Raw genomic sequence first — 19,983 nt, forward strand, 5'->3', positions numbered from 1 at the left:
CATGTTTGTTTCTGCAGGAGCATAAACTGAAGGGCTGCAGCAGCCAGTCCTGTGCTTAGTTCTCCAGGTTGTGCAAAGGTATTGATCATTAGGGTGTTTAGCAATCTTTGCTTGGTTGCCCCTTTGTACATTTCAGGATTCATCAGACATGGGATATGTTGCCCTGGAAAAGGGCTCATTTGACAGGAGGCTTCATGTTCTCCCCTTTGCGGCTTTTCCAAGTATTACCAAGCACAGTTTTAAGTTTTGAGGGAATGTTCAGGCATTAATCTCAGTCTTAAATTTTAACATACATTGTATTAATTGAACCTGAATGTTTCAAGATGTTTATTTGAAATCCTAGTTCACAAGGATACTTGTTTCAAGAACTGAGATGTGTTGCATTTGTGTGACAAGGGATAAAAACTAACATGCTGCCCTACAGTTTTGTCTACTAATACCATGCATTAATGGAAGCACAGTGTTTATTTGGAATAATACTATTTGGAATTACACTTAGGGGGAAAAAAAAATCTGTATCTTTTTTTTCCAAAAAGTAATGAATTCTGAAACTGAGGGAGTGCTGACATGCCTTTTCACTCAATTGTAGAGTAGGGAAACCTTGTTCTGTTTTTTTATTAAATTGTGTAGAAATCCTGTGATTACTTGAATTACTGGATTATCTTTTAAACCTTTTTGACTGCACGGAAGGGATGCACTGACATGGCACTTGCGATCGTAAGAAACCCAGAAGATGATACTATGAGTGGTCAAGTGGAACCTGCTGTGTGTTCTGTAGATAACAAAATTTAACAGCACAGACCTTTAACTCCTCACTTATAACTGGTGTTTGTATGGTGCGTGTGTTACCTAGGGAAGTTGAGCAGGCAGAGGCAGAGTACACAGAGCAGCATTCCACAGAACTTGTGACTTTGTACCCAGAAAGTGTTTAGCAACCTGTAGAGGTTGTAACAGCAAACATTTTAACTAACTTTGAAAAAGTTGCTATTACAGGAAGAAAATAACAATTTAACCTTAAATAAACACTTTCTGAAACTTAAGGAAAAAACTAGTTTTATTACTTTGTTGTTTTGTTTCTGGGTAGATTGTGAACATATGCAAAGATATTGCCCCTTCTTTAGTGTAAGAGTTCATCATAATGGATGGTTGGTACAATGATTTTATACATTGTAAAAAGCAGAAGAGGATAGCTTAATATGTTGGTGAGTTAGGAAGAAAAATCAGATTTGACAGTACTATGTAAATCTGACTAATCAGTAAAAAATACAGTCTGAAACACATGCGTATTAACTGCTTGTCTGAGGTGTGTGTCTTGGCAAAGTGCATTGGCTTTTTATCAGGTGGACAAACTAAAAGGTAAATGCAGTAGGTATCAGGGAGACTAAAAGCTCAGTTCTGGAGCCATATAGTATTGCCAGGATGTAGTAGTTCTGAGGCCACAGGAAGTTTAATAGCAATAATGATAGTGAAATTGTTAGCAATTTGAAATGTCTTAAGTCCATCTGGAGGTGGGTGAGACTTTTGGAGCACCTTCCTTTTCTCCCCTTATGGCTCTGTGAGTGTCTTTGCAACAGGTTGTCTTTAACCACTGGTAGGTTTTGAATATTGAACACCAGTGGAGCGTGTTGTATTTTTGTTGTACTGCTTCTGAAGATGAACAGACCCTTTAACATGGGTTTATTTGTCAGCCATGCATAAAGTTAAGGTCCACTACATACTCTGGAGTATATCTAGATCCATGCTGCTTTGAAATCAGCATTGTGTGTCTACCTGAAATGCTGGTGTTCCAGCTTAGCACAAAGATATGTGTTACCATACTGATTTAGGTGGGCAGAAATTGTTCCTGTGCTTGGGCTCAAGCTAAGGACTGGCTCAAGTTAAGGAATAACTTCCTGCTTGCTTCCTGTGCTTACATATAATATAAAGGTAAATGAAAGATAGTTGAGTTCTGACAAATCTGTTACTCGTTGGTGTGGATTTTTAGGGCTATTTAAGGAGTAAAGTAATGCTTCTGATTTGTTTGCCAAGGATAGTGAATTCTGTTGTAGAGTTTCAGTAAGTTGTTTAAACTATGAATTTAAATATTGAATAGAATGTTGTTTCATAAGCAGTTATTTAAACAAAACATTGTCTGTGTGATGTTCAAAAAACCTCTTTCAATTGGCTTAGAAAGCAAATTAATGAGAGGGCCTTCAGGTTTTGAAAAACTCGTGAGAGTTTATATTTGCTATTCAGATTTAAAAGGGGTTATATACTTGATTAGGATGAACAGCCTCTACCTTTCAGACTATAAAAAAGGAACACCGCTCCAAAGACACTAATTTGCCAAAATAGTTTGGATATATTTAAAAGCATTATTTAGTAACTAGTTTTTATTTAGGTACTGTTTCTATAAAACCTCTAATAGTTGTTGAATATGTATGAAAGAAAAGGTTAACTATTTGACTTCTGAAAGATATTGGGGTTTTTTTGTGTGTTTTTATTTTTTTTTTAACTCAAATTGAGCCAGGATATTCCAGAACTTTTTAGCAATGAAACGGCTCTCCTCCTTCAGTATATTCAAGACCACCAGGCATTTCTAATGGATACTTACAGGGAAAATGCCCTAAATAGAACCATGTGCCAGCCATGGCCTTTTGGATCACTGTTTGGAAACCTGCTGCTTTTCAATATTTACTTCTAAGCCTATTGTATAATTCTTTTGGCCACCGCATGAACATGCATTTTAGTAGTGCTAATATTATAAAAAGCAAACACTGACTGTCATGATTTTTTTCTTAGATAAATCTAATGTTACAGCATTTTTCCAGCTTTTTAGTGTTTGGTCTGCTTTATTGGAAGATGTGTAGGTTTTTACACTTGAGTAACTGTACATGTGGAATCACTTAAAAATGAGAATATATACTTTTCTACATATGGACTTTTCATGGGCCCAGATTTTCAAAGCAGCAATTAAACAAATTTTTTTTTTAAGAAAACATTTACATAACATATGAGAATAACATGTACCTTATTAAATAGGGTCATCTTCTGAGGTGGAAGTTAGGTGTGCTAATTTTTTTTCCTGGATTCAGCACTTATGACGTGTGAGCAAGTCCAGCTTTTGTAACTGATTACTGTGGACATACTGACTTGAAGATTATCAAAGTGCAATTGCAGAACTGCAGATAGTAACAGAAAAAGGTTAAAATGGTTAAATTTATTTTTGTGTTCAGACTGAAAAGTTATAGAATGAAGTCTGAGTTGCTTGTGTAGTAAAGCTTTTAGGCTTTGATTCATAGTTTCTTACATATAATTCAGAGAGTGGTGGTGAATGGTGCTGCATCCAATTGGTGGCCAGTCACCAGTGGTGTTCCTCAGGGGTCTGTGCTGGGGGAGTGCTGTTTGATATTTTTATTGATGGCATGGAGGATGGCCTAGAGTCTCTCAGTAAATTTGTGAATGACACTGAGTTGGGAGCGTGTGTCGATCTGTTGGAAGGTAGGATGGCTCTGGAGAGAGACATGGAATGGTTGTATGGGTAGGCAGAGTCCAATAGGATGGAGTTTAACAAGTCCAAATGCCAAGTCCTGCATTTTGGCCACAATAACCCCCTGCAACATTATAGGCTGGACAGGGCCCAGGCAGAAAGGGACCTGGGGGTTGACAGCTGACTGAACATGAGCCAGCAGTGTTCCCTGGTGGCCAAGAAGGCCAAGGACATCCTGGCCTGTATCAGGAATAGTGTGGCCAGCAGGAGCAGGGAGGTCATTCTCCCCCTGTACTCAGCACTGGCGAGGCCACACCTCAAGTGCTGTGTCCAGTTCTGGTCCCTCAGTTTGGGAAGGACGTTGAGATGCTTGAGCACATGCAGAGGAAGTAATGAGGGTGGTGAGGGGCTTGCAACACAAACCCTGTGAGGAACCACTGAGGGAGGTGGGGGTGTTTAGCCTGGAGAAAAGGAGACTCAGGGGTGACCTTATCACTCTCTACAACTCCCTGAAAGGTGGCTGTAGTCAGGTGGGGGTTGTTCTCTTTCTCCAGGAAGCAACTGACGGAACCAAAGGACACAGTCTTAAGCTGCGCCAAGGGAAATATAGGCTGGATATTAGGAAAAAGTTTTTTACAAAAGGAGTGATAAAGTACTCGAAAAGTCTGCCTGAGGAGGTAGTGGAGTCATCATCCTGGATGTGTTTAAAAAAAGACTGGATGAGGCACTTGGTCCCATGGTTTAGTTGAGGTGTCAGGGAATGGGTTAGACTCAATGGTCTTGAAGGTCTAGTCATTCTGTGTGTGGTTAGAAATACTTGAAAATAGCAGCATTTTTTTAGTCTAACTGTTGTGCTATTTCTGTGACATTAGCAGACCTCTTGAATCTAGTAGCTTTTGGCTTTGATTTTTAAAGGCAGTTTCTTGTTATGTAATTATTTCATTGTGTTCATGTTTGAGTTGAAACCTGGTATGCTGGGTGTATGCCCAGATTGCCCAGAGTAGCTGTTCATGCAGGATACCAGATGTGCACAGCTGCCCAGGGCTGGTGTGTGTGCTTTGCCCTGCAGCAAAGGTACAGCAGTGTCAGCTGTGCCCATGTCACATATGGCTGTATTCTCCTCTTTACCTGAAGGTAGTTAGGAGTTGCTTTTAATGGGAAGTTCTAGTTAAGCTCTTTGTGTTTTGCTATGATGTAAGTAATAAATTGTTTGCTTAGATTTTTGTTTCTTGGTACAAGGTCTGTGTAGGAGAGCAGTCAGTAGCTTCTTAGCCCAAGAATGTCTGTAAATTTTGCCCTACAGACTCCCCTTTTCTAGGCACCCATCTGCTTTGGCTGTATGTCTTTCCTGTGCCTAGTGAGTGCTAGTCTGCTAAAGTGTGTGGTGGAGGGTCCTCTCTGTGACTACACCTGCGTTTTTTATTTCATTATCAGGAAAGCAGGCAGGTCCTGTCTTGTTGATGGCCTAGGGGCAGCCCTAAAGAAGCAGGGTGGTTAAAACCAAAGTATTTGGTCTTTGAAATGCCTCTTGGATGGCAGTTATGCAGAAGGCAGGGCCTGTTTCCTAGCATTCCACCCCTCCTCATTTCTAAACTCTCAATGGAGACTTGTGGGAATTCTGTGAGGCTTTCTGAGAAGTCTTCAACACCTGTCTAAAATGATTCTTAGTGGAAAAGTTGATGAAGTTCTGGTGTGACCTGAGGTGCTTTCTCAGTACCACAGTCCTGCTGCAAAGTTGCCTCTGTCACGTGTTGTGGCTGCAGGAACCAGCTCCAGGAGACAGGTGATCTGTTGACGGAAAGAAACTTCATGTCATGAAGAACTATTCTGACCCACTTTATCCATCTATCTGGGCTAGTGGTTATTCTTCTCTCTGAAGCAGGAAAGATCAAAGATGCCCAGGTGTGGCTCCACATTACTTGCTGCACAGAGCTGGCTAAACAAGAGGATAAGAGAATTCATGAGGGTTTCTCTAAGCAGGCACACCTCTTGTTTCAAAATTACATCAGTTCTGTGGGATGTTAAGGATTACATACCTGGAGGATTACATACCTTGGAGTCAGGTCTTCATCCTTCATCTTGGAGTGAATAAAAGTATGACTCTTTTAGTGATGTTAATGTTTGATAGGCTGGTACATCTTGTAAAGATGTTTTCTTCTTCTAAGACTGCTTGGTATCTGATACAGGTCTGAAATCTTCCTCCAATGTGATTTTACCCTCCATGTCTCTCTAGTCTCTGTAGTATTAAAAATATGCTACTTTTTCCTCTTAGTGGATTTCTTCCTTTACTTTGGTATCTCTTCAAGAATTTTAATATTTAAAGATTATTTACTCTGGGAAGTCTTTCTTTAAAAACTGTAAGCATTTCTTTGAACACTTAGTTCACACCATACAAAACCACTGAGCTGTCGCCTGTAGATTATATGAATATAGAATTGGGAAGTTTTTCTTGGAGAGTTTGGTGACTGTGCTCAGAAAAGTATGTTTCTTTCGGGTGTCTTTAAGGCATGTACAATCCCAAAGTTGGATGAGTCTTACATAGGTCAAACTATAGCAGGGCATGAAAAACTTACTTAGACTTTGGTTGTTGCATTTAGAAGTTTTGGAATCTCCATCCTTGGAGATACTTAAGGCCCATTTCAGCCATGTCCTTTGCAGCCTGTTGTAGCTGATCCTGCTTTGAGCACTGGGTTGGGCTAGATGATCTCCAGAGACCCCTTCTAACCTCAGCCATTCCGTGTTTCCAGTGTCACTGTGTCTCTGGTTTAGTTTCTTCAATTTGGGGAGGAGGATGGGACAGTAGGCATAGCTCCATGCAAGTTGAAACAACAAGAAGAAAATTTCAGACAGCACTGGCCTGTCTTTGAAATTACAACAATAATTTGAATAACAACTGCAGCCCTGAACTTTCCTGGAGTAAGATCAGTTGAAACCTGCAGCTCTGGATGAGGGCTGTGGCTGATTCCCTCTTACTTGACTCAGTGGGAAGAGCTCTGTGTCTGTCCTGTGACCAGAAATGATAGGACAGAAGTTAATAGATATGGGGAAATTAAGAGCATGACAGTTGTCAACTGATTTGTTTTTTATCCCCCCAGTCCCAGAATGAGGGGCACTAAATAAAGTTAGCAAGTTAGCAATGGTCCTTAAAGTGTGGTGAAGCTATGTGCTTCCATTTGAGGCAGAGCTATGTAGTGTGCATCCTACTCTGGTGGTACCATCATTTGTGAACTCTCTTGCAGCATAAACTTCCTGTCCTGAAGCAGGAAGGGAGGGGGAGAAAAAAAAAAGGAAATTCAGAGTTCAAGGTTCCTTAGGCTAAACCTTTAATACTGAAAAAAAGTACTCGGTATCTTGAGGAAGAAATATATTTTGGCAGAAGAGATTTTCCTATGGCTATGAATTTAGAATATGTGAATGAGAATAATTTTGTCATCTGGAAGTTGCTATTCAGTGGGAGGGAGGGTCCTGTTCTACTTATATTTGGTTGCTGTACTCATTTGCCTTTCTCAGCATGTTGTTTTTCCTAACAGTAAAAAAGATAAAGTTAATGAAGGAATGATATTACATAGGTAAAAAACTTAATCATAATATGTTTGCATGACACAGTAGACTATCCAAAGCAGCACTGATGACTGTCAAGCTAACATTTCCCATGTTTCAAAGTCTTGAGTGTATAACCCAATTTACATTCTGTAATAATATATGCAGGAACATTCTGAGGTTTAATAAGTGGGAAGCAATAAGTTTTTAATTTTGAATTGGAGCAGTGATGCCTTAAAGTTTTCAACTGAACTACAAAATTGTCTTCAGCTAATCTACAAAGTTGTCTGCCATCAGTCTTTGATATGCTGGGTGGTTCACTTTGGGTTTTAAGTGTTTGGATGGGCAAGAAAAATCCTGGTCATGATTGATCATACATTATTTTCCCTCATCTAAGACTGAAGGAAATTATTCTCTTTGTTACCAGCTTGTGGGGTATCAGCTGCTTTAGCTGTGTGCTAATTCTGTTTTTTTTTAGAACCACTGTATCATGGTTGGAGGTAAGGGATCATCTGATCCTTGTGGTGTCTTTTGGAAGGTCTTCTTTGAGAGGATGCAGGAGGAAAGAGTTTTCTGCTGACCATTTAAAATTATTCTGACATTTACATTGCTGCTTTGGTGGTGAAATGAGCCCTGCTTTGTTACTGCTGGTTATGACTATGGTATGCTGCCAAAAAATTTGCAGGAATGCAAGAAAGGAGAAAAATTTGGACTTTACCAGCATATACATTATCCAGAAGTGAACAGAATTTCATGGGACAAAATGAAAACAGTTATGTAGCCCATGGGGATTTCCTCTACTGAATATCAAAGGTATACTGTAAACCACTGAGGTGTAGGCACTTCTGCTTGAAAAGCTTTCAAGATCTTTTATGATGAAAGTAGTTAGGCAGTTGAACTGTAAGAGTTGCTAACAAGTCTCATTAGAAAGTACATAGCAGTGTTATTTGACATGTCCCATTGACCTCAGTAGGGCTTTGTTTTATTTCTTTTTTTCATTGTTGCTGTTTGACATTGAGACTGTGTTGAAAAGATGCTGTGATTTGATGCCTTTGGGTATGCCTGGCATTTTCATCTCGGTGGCCTGGCTCACACTGGGCCAAATTCAACTTTGACAAACAAATGTCCTGAAATTACTAGAAACTTTTTTCTTTTAAAAGCAAAGATTGAAATTACAGGGTTTTGCCTATCATGGTTTCTGAAGTTTTTAGAAATAATAATTTTTTTGGTTGCTAGATGGTATGTGTGTATTATTTACTCAACTGTTGGACAAAGAATTATTGTGATCTGTACTAGAAGATAATAGCTTTCCCCAAATCTACAGAAATTGTAACCTTGCAAACAGCAGCCTTGAGAGTAGTAGGAAACCCTTGCAGTGTCATCAGCTTCTTCAGTAAACCTTGTAAGACAGAGGCTTTAATTCTGAATAGGGTCTTTGTGAATGACCAAGAAACTTGCTTAAAAAGAAAAAAGAGGGAGTTTAAGGATGTCTGAGTTAACAGCTCCTGATTTTCATTAAACTTCTCAGCCATCTGGAATATTCTTCTCTTTTTCAAGAGGGCACTGGTCTAAAAGCTGAAACTGGCAGTCATGTCACAATTTGAAATGTCTTGCTTCCCTGTATCCATGCTAGAAACCAAAAGTTTTGTTCAAATTGTAAAAGGCAAATATATTTGATGACTTTTATTACCAAGTTAATTTGTCTGGTGTGTGTAGATTTAATCAGGATGCAACTGGAACTCTCTTAATCTCATCTAGCAAGCACCTTCAGTAACTAATTGTAGCTTGACTTCTGGAGTGGCAGTTTAGAGATTTGAGAATCAAACAGTTAATGAAAAGCAAGCTGATGACAAGAAGAATGCTTCTGAAATATGAGTTCTACAGTTTTCATTTAGAAATATATTAAAAATTTCAAATTAATCAAGACTTAGATTAATCAAGATACTTCAGTTGTCCTTCACATATTTTTTTCCTTTATATTTCTCTGACATTAAATAAGCACATACACAGATGATTGTAATTAACTTAGGAACTAAAAAAAAAAAAAGCTTTTTAAAACATAAGGTACCTGAAGGTTGCAGTTTTTTACTGATACAACCGTTCATGTAACGCCACTGGTAAACAAAATACAGAAGGAATTGCAGGTTAAGGAAAATAGAGTTCTGTGCCAGGAATATCATCTCGGTTGCACTTTTGTAGCTGAGCTGCACGCTGGGCTCTGCAGTCACGCTGTAGAACAGCAAGTGGTTTTATTCCACCGGCCTGGCCAATATAATCAACATTTATGTGAAGAAATTACAGATAACTGCAACAGGATTATCTCTACTACTTAACCTGTGATCTCTAGAAGCTCCATGCACACATGTAGTCAAGAAATCAATGGCAGTGCTACAGCCTGCCTGGGTACGGAAGGAGAGTCTGAACGGAGTTGGAAACAGAGGTTTGTTCCAGGCAAGGTGGGGTTGCTGGAAGACATTTTATGAATACCCCATCTTATGTTCTCTGGTCAGGTGAAGCAGGAATTACATATTCTTCAGCAGCTACATGTTGGTTCTCACACCCCTCCCCCCCCCCCCCCCCCCCCCCATTTTTTCCAAAAATATAGTATAGTTTTTCTGTGTTTTACATGAGAAACCTAAGGGACTTCTTTTTATTTGTATTGATATGTTCCTCATCTGTGCACACTGTTTGCATTATGTACTTGATGAAATAGGCTATTATAGGGACAAGCTAAAGTAAAAATATATGCAGTAGTGTTGTTTTAATAAAACATACTAAGATGGCAAAAGATGTAACAATTAGAGGCATAGTCACAGGGTCAGAATAGTGAGGTCTTGGCTCCAATTGCAGCTAGACTGGCTGTGGCATTGTAAAATTACATACAAGAATGTAAGGAATTAAAAGTCATAAGATTACTAGGAATTATGAGACTCAACTGTGCCTGAGTATAAAAGAATATTTTCGTCCTTTACTAAAATGAACAGTTAAACGCAACTTGCAGAAAAAGATAAACCCAGAAAAGTCATAACTCCAACCTAATAGTACAGATATTTTTGAGGAGCAGCATATTAGTAAAATAACTCTTGAATCTCTACTCTTAATAGAATCCAGTGCTGGAGTTTTGTAGCAAAGAAAACCTCATTTGAGACTTTTATTTAGCAGCTAAATCTTATGAAATTATGCATTACCTGATAGATGAATCAAATGAAATCAAAAGGAAGTAGAGAATTAGAATAATCAGACTATACTGAACATTTAATACTTGTATTAACTTGAGTTGAGCGCAGGTTCTGTATGTGTAGGACTATGTGCTTACTAGTTGAGCTGTCTTGTTTGAAGCTAAGGTTAATAGCTTAAAAGTTGATTAACTTGTCATACCAGTCTCACCATACTTTTGTTTTTCCCAAACTAGATGAAAGGTTTCTTTAAGTATGGTTACTGTAGTACTGCATTCCTGATGATGCTGGTAGCTAATGACACTCTTTGTTGTAGAAATCAGGAAATGTGGGTTGAGTCTCTGGGGTCTGTGTGGCTGGAGCACAAAAATATTCTGTTCTAAGTGGCAAGGTCTTGCTGGAACAGCTTGGTATGTATCATTGCTAATACAAACTATGTGTCTGTAGGTTTTGCTTTGCAGATGAATTCACTTGCTTGATGTAATGCTAATTCACTTCCATCCATGCCAAGATACTGCTAAAACTAAAACTTTCTTTTGCAGTGAGACATCTCCACATCTCTTAGTGTGTTTGGTATGGGCATCTTGCTTCTCTCAGCAATACTGTCATAGAGCTTTCCCCCCCTTCCCCCAAACACCAAATATAGGCTCTGGTTGTTTAAATGGGCTGACATTTAACAAAAATTAATTTCTTTGCACTAATTAAAACAACCCTTGTGTCATACAGCCTTGTATTTCCATTTTTAATTTAAATATAAAGAATTTATTCATAAATGTTTACATAACTGAATGTTTGCATAAAGTGCATTTAATGAACATCAGGCTCAAATGTGTGAGACTTTCTTGCCTGTTTGGCTTGTTTATCTAAGTTCTCCATGGAGTGTGGGTGGGGCAGAATTGGCATTGGAGACTAGAAAAAGATTTATGAATTTGCAATTAATGTAACTGAAATATTAGAATCCTTGTGAGAAATTTCATTTTGACTGTGTTTATTGAAAAGCAAGATAACTTCACTGAAGTCGTGTTGACACAGCTTCCTAAATCAAATATAGCTGTAGTATGCTGGATGTTAATGAAATGTCCTAAGGTTACTTGTTTCATGTCTGAAGAAAACATTTTCTGTGGAAATACAACCCCTAGTATCTCTTGATGTTGCTGCTTGGGTTGAGAGCCTGATTTAGTCTCCTGAATTTCTAGTCTCTTTGCTAAGTATTTCAACCCTTGAAATCTTTATTATGTACTGACATGTTGTATCAAGCTACATTAAGGACCAGCCCCTCAAATATGATCATAAGGGGGCTAGTTCATTTCTGTGGAAACAAGTTTAGTCTAGAACATGATATAATTGTTTGCATGAGAGATATTGCAGTTTAATTCCTGGCTCCCAATGTTCACTCTTAGATAATTGTTGTACACTTCAGTGTTCTGAGCTGTGTCCTTTGATGCAAAAATGTAAATAGAAAGATTAAACTGCATAGGTTTTCAAGATTTCTTGAAGAGATTATTGTCATTAAGGTGTGTGTACAGACTGTTCTGAGGTACATCTCTTGTGTGTTCCTCATTTCTTCACAAGAAAGTCTTGTTTTAGCATAATGAATTTATTGAGAAAGCACGGTGATTTTGATTTCCATGAAGACTGAAATATAAAGAGAATGTGTCAAGGAGTGAAGCAGCGACATTGCTTTGTAATGCTTATTCTTTCTGGCTTTCCTGAATGGAAATAGGGAACTGTCCTACAAAGAAGCAAGAAGACACAGAAATGTGGGTATTGTTGTCCACTTTTGGGATAGGTGGCAAAATGTTGTTTTCTGCAGGTTTACTAGTTTGAGGAATTATATAGTGGTTCTAAAATGACCTTTCAAATAAACGTTTAATATGAAAAAGATCTGGAATTTTTTTAGTATTGCCTATATGTAATTTTTTTAGTATTGCCTTTCCTGCCCTCTATCCCAGTTCTGCAGAATGATTAAAAAACCCCTAGGTTTTACAGTTTTCCTAGTTACATTCTTTGCAGAGGGAGTGAAACTCCCAGTATCCTCACTCAAATTTTTTTTGTTCTATTAAATATAGAATATTTTGCACATAATAGTAGTATATTAAAGAGTTAAGTACACTTATGTACTGTTACTATTTGGCAAGAAAGCTACAAATGTTGAAAGAGTGAATTCATCACAGATAAGGGCTTAAAAAAAGGGTGAATTACAATATGAGTTGGATTTTGAGGTAGATTGGAAATCTAATATTCCAGTAATTGTCCTGTAAAATGGCAAGATACCTATACTTCTAGCCTGTATTTGTTTATTCAAGTTTAAGTCTTTTAGTTGTGTTTCATAGGATCTTAGGAGAGTGCTCTCTAGCATAATTGAGATTCAGTAGAGTAATGCTTTCTTCATTTCACTGCCTTAAAAACAATTTTTCTGCCTCTATTTTGAATACTATTTTTGTTTCCCATCTGCTTGAAACAGTTGAGTTGCAAAGGCTGCAAGCAAAGATTGGCCATAAAGATACAGCAAAATTAAAAATACAACAGAATGCTTCTCTTATTTTCAGTTGACTTAAAGCATTTTTTAGCTACAACCACAGTTACTGAATGTTGAAGAACAGGAGGCTGTGAGGATGGACTGTTTCAGCTGTAGTCAGGGATGGAAAATAGTTTTTGTTTTAGGATCTTTACTTTGTTTTTTGGAGGCTGGTGGTGTTGTGTTTGTTTGGTTTTTATTTGTAGACCAATATATTAAAAACCAAACCAAAATACCAGTGCTCCCTTTGTCCCAACCCCAAAACTCTGCTAGACTTCAGACTATAACTTAGAAATAAGTGCCTTCTGCCAGATGAATGGGAGCTGCATATCTAACAGCTCTGAAGTATTCTAGAATGCTATTAAATGTAAAGGAATGGTGACTACAGTGCCTTTTAAAGTTTTTGTTTTCAATTTTGTTTTGCATTTCTATTAAATTTTGTTTTATTGTTTTGCTTCATGAATAAGAATCATGATATTATAGCCAAACATCCAACATGTTAGGAAATCTGTCTGTTTTCAAATTCTATCAAATCTGGGCATTTATCAGGTTGGAGCCAAGGTTTCATGACTTGAAAAGGCAAGAAAGATTCAGTAGTAAGAAAAACTGAGTACATTGTCTTTGGGAAAGCATTCAGGTCTCTGATAAGACTGGAATTCTGCTGTTGGTTACGTCATTCACTGGAAGCCACATGCATACAATTGGTATCTGGCCTTAACTTGCATAAGAGAAAGCCAGTCTGTAGAAATACTTTTTGTTTTGTTATGATACTGCTGTGTATTTTCTGTTTATTTTCTGTGCCATACTGAAGTAAGTTTACAGGAGAATTTTTATATATACTTGTTTTTCTAAAATTCAGTTAAGAACTATTAGGACATTGTTTTCTATAGTCCACTGAAAATTCTCCTCCTATAAAATCTGTTGTCTATTTAGACTACTTGTTGGATGATGAAAAAATAGAAAACTATTAAAGTATGCATTGTTAAACTTTGTACTGTGGTCATTGCATTTAGTTCTGAATTTAAACTCTGAAAGGCGGTAGTGTGGGTCGAGGGAGACTGAAATCTACATTATTTTGCAACAGTTAAGGGGAAATAATTGAATAATTGTCCAGTAATTTAATTAGGATTTTAGCATGACATTTAAAATATATAACCAGTGCTTTGGATTGTTTCACACTTGGAAAACTTTGCCCTTATAAAGGAGCTGGATGGAAGATGAGCCTAAAATAGGCAGCTTGGCACATGCTTAACATCTTTAGAGGGGTTTGAATGTAAGGATCGTTTCCAATAGTATAGTTCTAGAAAAACCACAGCATTTTAATCTGTTCGATGTTTCAGGCAGCAAGATTTCCCAGTTGTGTGGTAACCTCAAATAAAACTGCACAACTGCAAAAAGCTGGAGAACTTGTGCAGAAAATAATCTGGAATTATTCGATATAATGTTTTTTTAGAATTAGAAATACTAAATGAATAATTCCTCCTTGTATTCAACTCCAAAGTAGTCTGTATTCTGTGGGTGCTGTTATATCCTGTGGTTCTGTGAGTTTTGCACCTAAAACTGTAGGAAGAGGAGAATACAGGTTTCTGCTTGCATGACACCACTGGGCCCCAGTCCATAACTATTCATCCAGGTGTTGCTGAAATGTCCAAGGAATAATGACCTGCCCTTTCTTCTGAGTTAGAATTAAAGTCTTGCTTAATGTGGAGAAGGGGAAGTCATGTTGGTGCAGTTGGTGCAAGTTGTTTGTCACTTAAACCTCAGCTTTCTGCACATAGTCTTACCCTTTTACATGGATTGCCTTAATCTGTGGTAGCTGCATAGCATAGATGATCCCTTGGTGAAATGTTAGGCCATCTTACAGTGTATGCAGGGTGCTGTGGGTGCAGTACTATTTACCAGCACTGCATTTGTGCTGGCTACATGGGCCTTAGCTCCACTGCAGAATTGTCACCATTTGTTGAGAACCAAATGCAGTTACAGATAATGACTTGCTGAAGGTTTCATCGTAGAGATAATACCATCAAATCATAGAGATATTAAAGCTAGACCTTTATTGTTTAAGTGATGCTGAAAGATGATAGCCTGTGTCCAGTTAAAGGCAAAGCTTATATTGTGTTTAGCTTGTGTGCATTCACTTAGCACAATGTATCACCACTACTTTTTGTTACAATAAACATTTAATCTGTTTATATTATTGCACTTTATAGACATTAATGCTTACAAGCCTGGTGGGATATTTGCTAGGTGGTTATGCTAATAAATTTATCCACTCAATTTATATTAGTGTTCAGTCTTGTCTAGTCCAGGCTTTAAAGGTGTGTTCCTGATGGATTTGCCTAGCTCGGTCTAATTAGCACTGCTGGTTAATGGAGTTAAAGCCTAGGGGGAAGCTTAAGCATTAACTTGTGAGTTTTAGCACTTTTTGAAGAACAATTTCTTTGTTTTAAAGTTTTAGCAAGGGGCTAGTTAGGTCAAAACCAATAGGAGATTTGGTATCACTGAATTTCCAGGCAAAGTAGTGTCTTAGCTGTGTGCTTCCAGAAATTCAGGCTTTCTGTGATTCACTGCAACTTCTCTTCTGTATGCAGTACAGCACAAAGGAGAGAAAACATGCTGTTCTTTCCCTATGTATCAGAAGTTGTAAAAGACTTCTGAGATCATAGAGTCCAATCCTTGACTGACCACCACCTTGTCTGTTAGTGGCACGCTAAGTTGTTTCTTGAGCATCTCCAAGGATGGTGACCCCACCACCAATGTTTAACAACCCTTTACATGAAGAAATTCTTGATATCCAACCTACTGAGATACCCTTCTCTTTGAAAGGTGATCGCTGAAACCCTAGAAGTTCAATGTTTAAACTTGTCTTTGCAGTAAAAGCAATTATGATTACAGTGTCTGACTGTCTCAGGGTATCATCACTTGGTAGTTTTGAATTATTAGCCCTTTTCAGAAATATTGGTAAATATCTTAAAGGGAGGAGGAATAAATACCTTTAAAATACTTTTGTAACAACAGAAAACTTAGTCAAGAGGAGAGAGACATTATTAGTGGCTGAACTGAGAAGGAAAAAGTGTGAGATCCAAAAGAGCTGGCATAGGTTAGGGTGATTTCATCCATGTCTCAGGCACAGGAAGAGCTTTACAAGGTCAACCAACCGCATGGCACAAATCTGTAGGAAAGTAAGCTTTGTTAGTCATAGCACTTGTAGAGTGACTCTTAAGGAAGCGTATATTATTTTACCAAAAGCTTTAGCTTAAGTAATCCATGTTTAAAAAGGTGGCCATGGGAGTCAGCAATTAATTGTCTGCATGTTAAATTAACCAATAATTCTAGTTTAGATTTCAAAGGTGCATTCAAGATTCATTGCATTGTCATTAGTCCAAGCTTAGTCTTGAGATGATGGACTAGAACTGATTAAGAAGAAAAGTTAATTCCGAAAATGCTTGCAAATTTATTTATTTGTTAATTAAAACTCGTTCTATAGGGTGGTTGAAGCATCTATTGTTTGGGTGTAGTCCTTCATATAAGCAGTTTAAGTTTTTTGCTAATAAAACTTTTCAATTAACTTGTCCCAAGGTGTCAGATCAGAGGGGTTTTCTTTCGATTTAAAGTAGTGGAAAAAATTTTTAGATGCAGTTGTAGAAAAAAGATTGGGTCTCTGGGAAACATCGGTCTGGCATCACAGTTACAGATGGCATATGAAGCTATATCTTTTGTATCTCTGTTGTTTTGCAAAGACACTTGATGCCATTATTTTCTCTTTCTGGGAACACATGGAAGGGTTTACTTTGAGTCTTTATACCACTTAGGTAATTGATTATATGTTAACACACTCTGCTGTATATGAAAATCAACATGTATATGTGCATAAGAGTTGCATAATGGCATCAGAAGGCTTGTAACTTTTCTAATGTATGGAAAAGTGCTTAGCAAAGGGCATTTTATGATGAGGAGATTGTTTGCTTTTTCCCATAAGACTTCTGCTTCCTATTTGTAATGTTATCTGTTTGTTTAGATACTTGTGAAGAAGTGGAATTTTCTTTGCCTGTAAATGTGTTGTTTTTCCTATTAAATCAGAAACTCATTTATTGTGTGATGTGATGAAGCCTTTCTGGCAAATCTTAGAACTGTCTGGTATCTGTTTCTGACATTGTCACTATCTTGGAAAGGTTTTAATTTAAAGCATTTCTTACATCAGTCAGAAATGCAAAAGTGATAAACCAGTATTTATTTATTTTAGTACGATTTTTTGGGGGGTCATAACAAACTTATGCAGCACCACAGGCTTGGGGCAGAGTGGCTGGAGAGCTGTCTGATGGAAAAGGACCTGGGGGTGCTGATTGACAGCAGCTGAACATGAGCCAACTTGTGCCCAGGTGGCCAAGAAGGCCAACGGCACGTGGCCGGTGTCAGCAATAGTGTGACCAGCAGTGATCTCGGGCAGTGATTGTCCCCCTGTACTCGACACTGGTAGGGCCACACCTCAAATCCTGTCTTCAGTTCTGGGGCCTTCAGGACGAGAAAGACTTTGAGGTGCTGGAGAGAGTCCAGAGAAGGGCAGTGGAACTGGTGAGGGTCTGGAGCACAGAAGTTACTAGGAGCAGCCGAGGGAGCTGGAATTGTTCAACCTTCTCAGAAAAGGAGACTCAAGAGAGCCTCCTACACATTCTACAACTACCTGAGAGTGTAGTGACATGGGACTAGGTCTTTTTTCCCAGGTAACAAAGGACAGGGCAAGAGGAAATGGCCTCAAGCTGTGTCAGGGGAGGTTTAGATTGGATATAAGGAAAAATTGCTTCACCGAAAGGGTGGTCAGGCATTTGAACAGGCCTCCCAGGGAAGTAAGTGGTGGAATCATCATCCCTGGAAGTGTTCAAAAAGCATGTGGCTGTGGTGCTTGGGGACATAGTTTAGTGGTGAATATGGCAGTGTGAGGTTAACAGTTGGACAGGATGATCTTCAAGATCTTTTGCAACTGCAATGATTTTGTGATTCTGTAATTTTATGATTTTGTTAAAGTTTTGATAAAATGTAAAATGTATAAAACATCTTAGAACTACTATAATATCTTCTTCAAATCAGTCTTTTTCTACTTTGAGGTCATAACTTAGTTTTTTGTTATTTCTTACCTCTGCTTAACTAATGAAAGAGATCTGTATGGCTTGTTTATATATCCATGGGCTGAGACTATTGCATTGTCTTGCCTTACTGTTTCATTCACTTCATTAATAAGGAAAATGAAGTTGATATTCTGATTTTTTTTTAAGTTAAGGGTCAGAGACAGATTGTGATACTAATTTAATAATGCCCTTTTAGCGAATGGCAGATCTTCTTGCACACAAGAAATAATGATGGACAATACTTAGGTGGGTAAGATAAACTGGAGTTAGAAAGCTGAGATACAGGGTGCCAGCCATTCTAGTACAAAGAACCTTCCTTCCTAAGTGATGTCATCAGTAAAATAAGCCAGCCACTTTTTAAATGGAATTGTGATCATGTTCTGCAATCAGTGTTGACATAATTTAGGGATTTAACATGTCTTTGGAAATAAAATAATTTAGGAGGACTTCAGTGATGTTGGACTTTAATTTGAGCAAAGTGATGAAGTTGTCGTGTCATGCGTGCTGGTATGCAGATGGTAATTCTGCAGCTATACTAATTTGAGTTCAGCTGTGATTAACTTTTGCTGCAAAACACTTGTAGTCCATAGGTTCTGCCACTTTCTGCTTCTCATTTGAAGTAGTTTTCTTTTTCTTTGTGGTTGGAATCTTCCTGGTTCCATTCAGTTTACTTTCCATTCCAATGAAATTAAGATGGTGGTGAAGGAAGCGAACTTACTTCCCCAAGAGGCAGCTAGATGAAAATGAGCCAAGAATAAAGTTAAAAAGTCTCTTGGGAAATCATTGTGGACTTTTTAGACTGCTGTTTCCAGCATATTGACATCTGATCAAGGTTATAAATATACAGCAAAGAATAAAAATATGTGTACACTGATTAGGTTTTGTAGAAAAGTGTTCACTCCGTTGGGAAAGTGAACAATATAAATTTCCCACTTCATATGCAGATTTATGATAGGAAAACTGACACAGACTATTGAGTGCATCTGACTTTGTTAGAAATTGTGTCATTAATTAGTTGTGATTTTTCAGATAACCCTTTAGGAGATAATTCTAAATGTTTATAACAGAGTGTAAGATGAAGATATGCTAAAATCACAGTGTAGATGAGAGTGGTTGACCCTCCTAAGAGATGAAGGAGGGGAGAAAAGGAGGATACCATGGGAGATTACAAACTAAGGAATATGTAATAAGTTTACCTCTGGTAGTACCATTATTTTGGGCATTTTAAATATGGAGATGGCAGTGTCCTTGTGGAAGATGTTGTGCACCATACTTTGAAAAAAAAGGCATTGCATCCCATTGTTTGAAATAAAAAGGATGACTGAGCACACAACCAAAAAAAAAAAAAAAAAAAAAAAGCTCCAAGTTTCAAGGCATGATCAACTCTGGACTAGTTGGGGGTGAACAAAAAGTACCTCTCTAAAACTAGGTGCACATAAATTTGTGTGTATTTGTGTATTTTACATTACAAAAAGTGTGAAATACACAAACAATAAACCATGTGATTTGAAAAATAAATTATTTTAAAAAGTCTCAATGAGACACCAACACTTAAAAAAAACTGATTAAAAACTGATTGAAAACAATGAATATTATGAAGAGGATTAAGGCACGTGGGAATGATGTGAAACAAGTCAAAGCAAGGCAGGATGGGAGGAGAAGCTGGATCTAAATCAGAAGCTTGTGACAGTAGAAAGTCACAAAAGAGAAAGCAAAGCAACCCAAGGAGAAAACTGTAGCTTTGCAATTAACAACACAGAAAATAAAAAGTGTATTTCTCTTGTGGTTTTGTTTTTTTAAAAAAATTAATACTCACATGTTTTGAGCTCTTGAGCTGATGATGAAACACTTGCCTTTCCTGTTCTGGCTCAGCAGGACATGAAACAGCAAAGTAGTTGAACATACTGCATTAGTTTGCCAAATTTGTCCATAACTTCGTGAGCTTAGAGTTATCTGGGCTGATAATATAGATTTTTCTTCTTTATGGAGCAGCCCCTCACAACTAAACTTGTTACATGTCGAAAATTAGATATAATGAGAAGAATATCTACTTAGAAATTTATACTGAGAAGAAGTTTAATATTGTTTTGGGCAGGACGTTACTTATTCTAGACCTAACAGACTAACTCCAGTCTTAGATAAAATCTTGTAAAGGCT

General features: G+C 37.7%; 1 protein-coding gene across 3 annotated transcripts in view; it reads left to right on the top strand.

The window, feature by feature from the left end:
- NCOA2 (nuclear receptor coactivator 2) overlaps positions 1–19,983 on the top strand; it is a 187,007-nt gene that overhangs the window by 33,379 nt on the left and 133,645 nt on the right. The gene's annotated exons all lie outside the window — the stretch shown is intronic.

This window comes from Lonchura striata, chromosome 1, assembly GCF_046129695.1.
Source record: "Lonchura striata isolate bLonStr1 chromosome 1, bLonStr1.mat, whole genome shotgun sequence".
Lineage (NCBI taxonomy): Eukaryota > Metazoa > Chordata > Aves > Passeriformes > Estrildidae > Lonchura > Lonchura striata.